This window comes from Frankliniella occidentalis, unplaced genomic scaffold, assembly GCF_000697945.3.
Source record: "Frankliniella occidentalis isolate FOCC.00 unplaced genomic scaffold, Focc_3.1 Scaffold87, whole genome shotgun sequence".
Taxonomy (NCBI): Eukaryota; Metazoa; Arthropoda; class Insecta; order Thysanoptera; family Thripidae; genus Frankliniella; species Frankliniella occidentalis.
In genome coordinates, this window is record NW_026267216.1 from 918000 (window position 1) to 923372 (window position 5373).

Below are 5373 nucleotides of genomic sequence, written 5' to 3' on the forward strand. Positions count from 1 at the left end.
GTGGGAGGCGGCGGAGGGCGGAAGGGCAGAGAACGGGGGATGACGGTGTGAAGGTGGCGGTGGCGTGGGGTATCGTCGCGTGCGGTCGATCGACGGAAAGGGTAGGAGGAGGACGCGGGTGTGATTCGGGACGGTATTTTCGAACGTGGGACACGGGTGGTCATTCGGAAACGGGCGGAGGGAACGTGATTCGGAAGGTGACGGGTTAGGTTTCGTTAGGTCGGGTCGGTGTGGCGGAGTGAAAGGATGGGGTCCGGTGGTGACGAGTGTCGACGGGGCAGTGAATGAATAAATGCGGAGTGGTGGTTCGTCATCCGTTTTATTGACTGGAAGTGGTGGTGGTGGTGGCGTTGGCGGCGGTGGCGTCCAAGAGGCCGTAACGGTCCCTGGAGTGGAGCGAGTGGTTGACGGCCTCGTTGCGGAGGAGGGTCCTGGCGTGTAGGACCATGTCGATGGCCCGCCAGACGCCGAGGTTGGGGATGCGGTGGGCGAGTGTGGTGGGTGGGTAGACTGCGGCGAGGGCGGCGACGTCACGGTATCCGCAGTCGTGGAGCTTCCTGGCCCTGCCGCGGGTGACGTGCCTGACGGCGAGGAGGGGGCGCAGCTCGTCCTCACAGGGGTCGGTGATGGTCTGGGCGATGTCGCCGGCGAGGGGTGAGTACCACCAGAGACGGCCCGGTCCGGCGTCGTCGTGGTCGGGAGCGCGATGGCGCAGCGCGTTGGTAAAGTTTCTGAGCTGGATGAGTCTGGTGGCGACGGCGTTGGTAAAGTCTGCGGCGGCGGCGCGGTCTCGTCCGAAGCGAGCGCAGAGGAGGTGGAAGTGGTGGGGCCGGATGGCGACCTCCTTGACGAAGAGTGCGGCCCAGAGGCGTTTGATGCGTCGGTTGAAGTGGGCGTCGCTCCTGATGGTGCCGCCGCTGAGCCAGGCGTTGATGGATGGCTCGTCGAAGCCGAGGGAAGCGATGGCCTTGGCGTCGTCGTGAAGCTGGAAGTGTGCGAGCTCCTTGTTGAGGCGCATGGCGGCGTCGTCGTCGAGAGGCTTGGTGCCGCACATGTCGTCGGAGATGGTGATGTAGAGAATGGCGAGCGGTGCGGCGACGTCGAGGGAGGTCTGGAGCGCTCGAGCTCTGTCGACGAAGTCGGTGGCGTCGGAGAGGGAGACGGTGGCCATGTCGGCGGCGGCCGTGAAGCCACTCACCGTCATGCTGAGGTCGGGGAGGTGAGGCGGCGAGCGGTCGGCGTGCAGGTCGGCGATGGCCCCCTCCAAGACGGCCGTGAAGCGACGAGTCTCGTCGGGCGTGGCGCAGCGCAGAGCGTCGTCGAGGGTCCGGTGCGTGGGCCTGTCGGTGAGTCCGGCGACGTCGAGGTGAGGGTCGTCGAGACGGAGGAGGGGGTCGTGGTCGTGGCGCACGTGCAGGCGCACGAAACCCGCCGTCACGAGGGCCTGGAGGTGGCAGAGGAGCGGCAGCGGAGAGAGGCGACACGAGGGGGCGTCGTCCCCGTCGCCGTCACCGGCCTGGTAGAGCAGCGTGTGGCGGTAGGCGTGCCAGAGGAGCGAGAGGGGTGCGACGTTGGCGGTGGAGATGGTGCCGACGAGGACGCGCGAGAGGCAGGTTTCGCTGACGGCGTGCTGGTGCGGCGTGCGCGTCGGTGCGGGTGCCTTGACGATCTGGTTGTACTGCGGCGTGTGGAGGAGCCTGCTGCGCACGCTCTCGACGTGTCGCTCGACGAGGCGCTGGAAACGGCCGACGTCGCCGGCCCGGAGCAGGATGTACGAGTCGGGGTGACCGCGAGAGAGGCCCGTCCTGCCGGCCCTGCCGATCATCTGCACGTACCTCGTGCACGAGAGGAAGTCGGTGGCGGCCCCCAACCAGGGCGTCGTGATGATGACGCGGTCCGCGGGGAGGTTGACGCCTGTCGACAGAGAAGGGGTTAGGGAAGGAGGAGGAGGTTTGAAAAAGAAAAAAAAAAGACGATCCGTCACCTGCCGCTAAGGTGGTGGTGCAGGCGAGGGCCGAGATGACCCGCTTGGAGAAGGCGCCCTCGACGGCGGTCCGCTCGGGTGCGGTCATGTTGGTGGCCATGTGGTAGGCGACTCCGTGTCGAATCCCGCGCAGCAGTGCGTCGTTGACGGAGCCGCCCGTCTCCTCGACGAGGTGTCCGACGATGTCTCGGCGCTCCTGTCGGATGACGGTGCTGGGAAGGGGCCAGCTTCCCGCCTGCAGCAGTTCGGCGGCGACGTCGGTGAGGGTGTCGCACATGGCCACGCACGCGGCGCGCGTGGGGCAGAAGACGAGTACGGAGCGGCCGGACGTGACGGCGTCGACGACGAGCGTGGCCACGACGCGCGCGTCCCAGGCGCGCTGATCGTCGGTCCTGCGCCTGTCTTCGAGGCCCGCGTACGGGTCGTCGACGGTGGCCGGTGGCGTGGGGTGCGGCGTCCCCGCCGCTGCGGCGGCGGCGGCCGCCACCACGTAGCGGACGAATTCGGTGGCGAGTGGCCGAGTGCCGGAGGCGAGGAGGCGCGTGCAGTGGTCCGCGACGGCGGCCGGCACCCGGCGGACCGTCGGGAACGCGATGGGCTGCGACCCCTCTCTGTGGGGCAGCTTGACGAGCGCGGACGTGTGGTGGCAGAGCCTCGTCTGGTGCGTGAAGAGCCAGAGGTGGTGTGGCTTGCCGTCGTCCCCTCGCACGGGCCGTCCCTGGAGCGTGAGGTGGTCCATGTCGTCGACGACGTCGAAAGCGTCGCGGCGGCGTCGTCGGCCGTCGTCGTCGTCGTCGTCGTCGTCGTCGCCCCCCCCCCCTCGAAGTGGGCGTGGCCGCTGCCGTCCGGTCTCCTGGAGATGGGGAAGGCTGCGCCCGCCACGACGGCGTACTCTCGGAGCGCCTCGTCGGCCCGTTGTCGCCGAGGGACGTGGTGAATGTCACAGCCGTCGTCGGGGCGGCCAGCCCCGAGGTAGGCGGCGAGGACGTCCGGGTTGCCCACCGTGGCGGAGAGGGCCAAGATGCGCGTGGTGGCCCCGGCCCAGAAGAGCACGCTCGAGACGAGCTCCTCGTAGATGCCGCCGCGCGTGTCGTCACCTGGAATCGTGAATCGAGACGATGACTCGGCCGTCGTGGCTCGAACGTACCCGAACGTACTCGACCGTACCGCGTACCGAGCATGTGGAGTTCGTCGAGGACGAGGCGGCCGAAGCGGACCGGCGGCGTGCTCTTGGCGAGGTGCCTCCATAGGATGTTGGCCTTTTCCATGGTGCAGACGTAGAGGTTGGCGGCCGTCCTGAAGGAGGTGTTGACCCTGGGCGGCGGCGGCAGCTTGCCCTTGGCGCCCGCGTACTCTTGGACGGTGAAGCAGGTGGTGGGGGCGTGGTGCCGCTGGAAGAGCTTGGCCCCTAGGAGGCGCAGGTCGGCCGAAACCTCCTGCACGACGGCGATGTAGGGCAAGACCATCATGGCGTCCTCGTTCCGGACGAGGAGAGCGTGGAGAGCGAGGATGATGGCGACCATGGTCTTGCCCCCACTGGTGGGTGCGATGACCAGGCCGTTGAGGCCGTGTGCGCGGCCGCCGGCGAGCAGGTGGTCGTCGAGCACTCGGCGCTGCCAGTCGTGGAGTCGCGTGATGCGGAAGGTGTCGTAGAGCGCCTTCCGCACGTCCGCGCCCATGCCGTAAAAGTCGGGTCCGCCGGCGTCGTCGTCGTCCGGCGCAGCGGCCGATGACGACGAAGAGGGTGAAGATTGGGATGGCGTCGCGTCTGCGGCGGGCCCCCGCAGCAGGGCGCGCGTCTCGCCGTCGCCGCAAAAGTCCAGGTAGTGGAGGTCCTCGTCACGTCGTGCGGGATCTACGGGAGAGAGGGAGGGTAGAGACGAGGTGTGACCGTGACCAGACGCGCACACACACACTCACCTCCGAGCGATGACGTCGATGACGATGGTGTGGTTCGTGGTGGTGGTGGTGGCGGTGGTGGTGGTGGGCCGTCCCCTCCCTCCCGGGATGGGGCATCGTCGCCGTCGTCAGAGGGTACGACGAGAGGCTCGTCGTCGCGGGGGGGCCGCTCGAGCCAGCGGTCCCAATCGAAGGGGCGACCTCCCACGGTGGATGGCAGGCGGACGTTGAGCCGATCGCACCACCTCCTGGCCCGCTCGGCTGGGGGGGGGGAGGAGGGTGGTCGATGGAACGGGGGTGGCGTCATCATACCTGGGCGGTCGCCGTCGGTGGTGGTTTCGTCGGGCGCCGGTGAGACGCCGGTGGGCGGAGGGTCGGGTCGGGCAGCCAGGTCTGCGTGGCACACGGGTGGGAGTGAAAACGAGTGGCGGCGTGTCGGCGTCGAGCATGGCGCCGGTCCGCACGTCGACATACCTCTGACTCTGCGTATGTGGTCGATGCGACGTTGGCCGTCGTCGTGCTCCTCCCCCTCGTGCGAAGGTGGCGGTGGTCGTCGTCGCGGACGTCGCAGGTCGTCGTCCTCGGCGTCGGTGGCGGTCGTCGTGTGGCGTCTCTTGCGTGACGGCATGACGCGGTCAGGCGAGAAGGAGAGGAGGGTCGGTCGGCGGGCAGGTAGAGACAGCCTCGGCCGGACGGGATGGGAGTGCCGGCGGCGGGAAGAGAGCGAGCGGGTGGGTGAGCGAGCGCCCGGTGTCGTCAGCGAGAGCCGAGGCGAGCACGTCCGGTCCGCGCGTCGATACCCCCGGCTCGTCCGTGCGGCGGCGGCGGACCGTGACGGACCGTCGTGAGAATGCGCGTTTCTTCTGATGCGACGGTGCTCTTTCAGAGTCTGAGACGCGGATTCGTGTGCGAGTGCGGAAAATGAGCGCTTGCGACCGTCAGGTATGCCAGTGAGACGTTCGGAGCGGACGGTAAAGCGAGTGACGTGAGAGGGGATTCCGTCTTACGAACCCCCCGCGTGCACGGTTTCGTCCGATCCGGTGGGGTCGGAGGTACCCTAACCTCGAAAGCGGCTTCATGGGAATCGAGTCGTCCTTCCGAGCCGAACTCTCGTCTGACGAGTATCGGAAAGTATCCCACGCCATCTCACGACGATCGTGACGGCGAATAACCCCGGAAAGCGACGTCCGACCCTCGGAGGCATGACTAGAGCTACCCCCCGAACCTAGTGGGAGAATCCGATACGGTCCGATCCGGCGGAAATCGCAGTTTGCACTCGTCCACGTCGACCGGAGGCGTATTCGGTGAGTCGGGTTTGAAACCTCCACGCGCCGCCGGAGGGAGCCCGATCGACGGTCGGACTCGAGGGGGTGGTGGTGGCGGTGGTTCCGAGGTTCGACGACGATCTAAGCAGCCCAGAGAGGCGGGGGTAAGAACTGGAGCGGTTTTCGAACGAATCCCGCGTTTGCCGCGTGCGGTGTGTGAAGGGG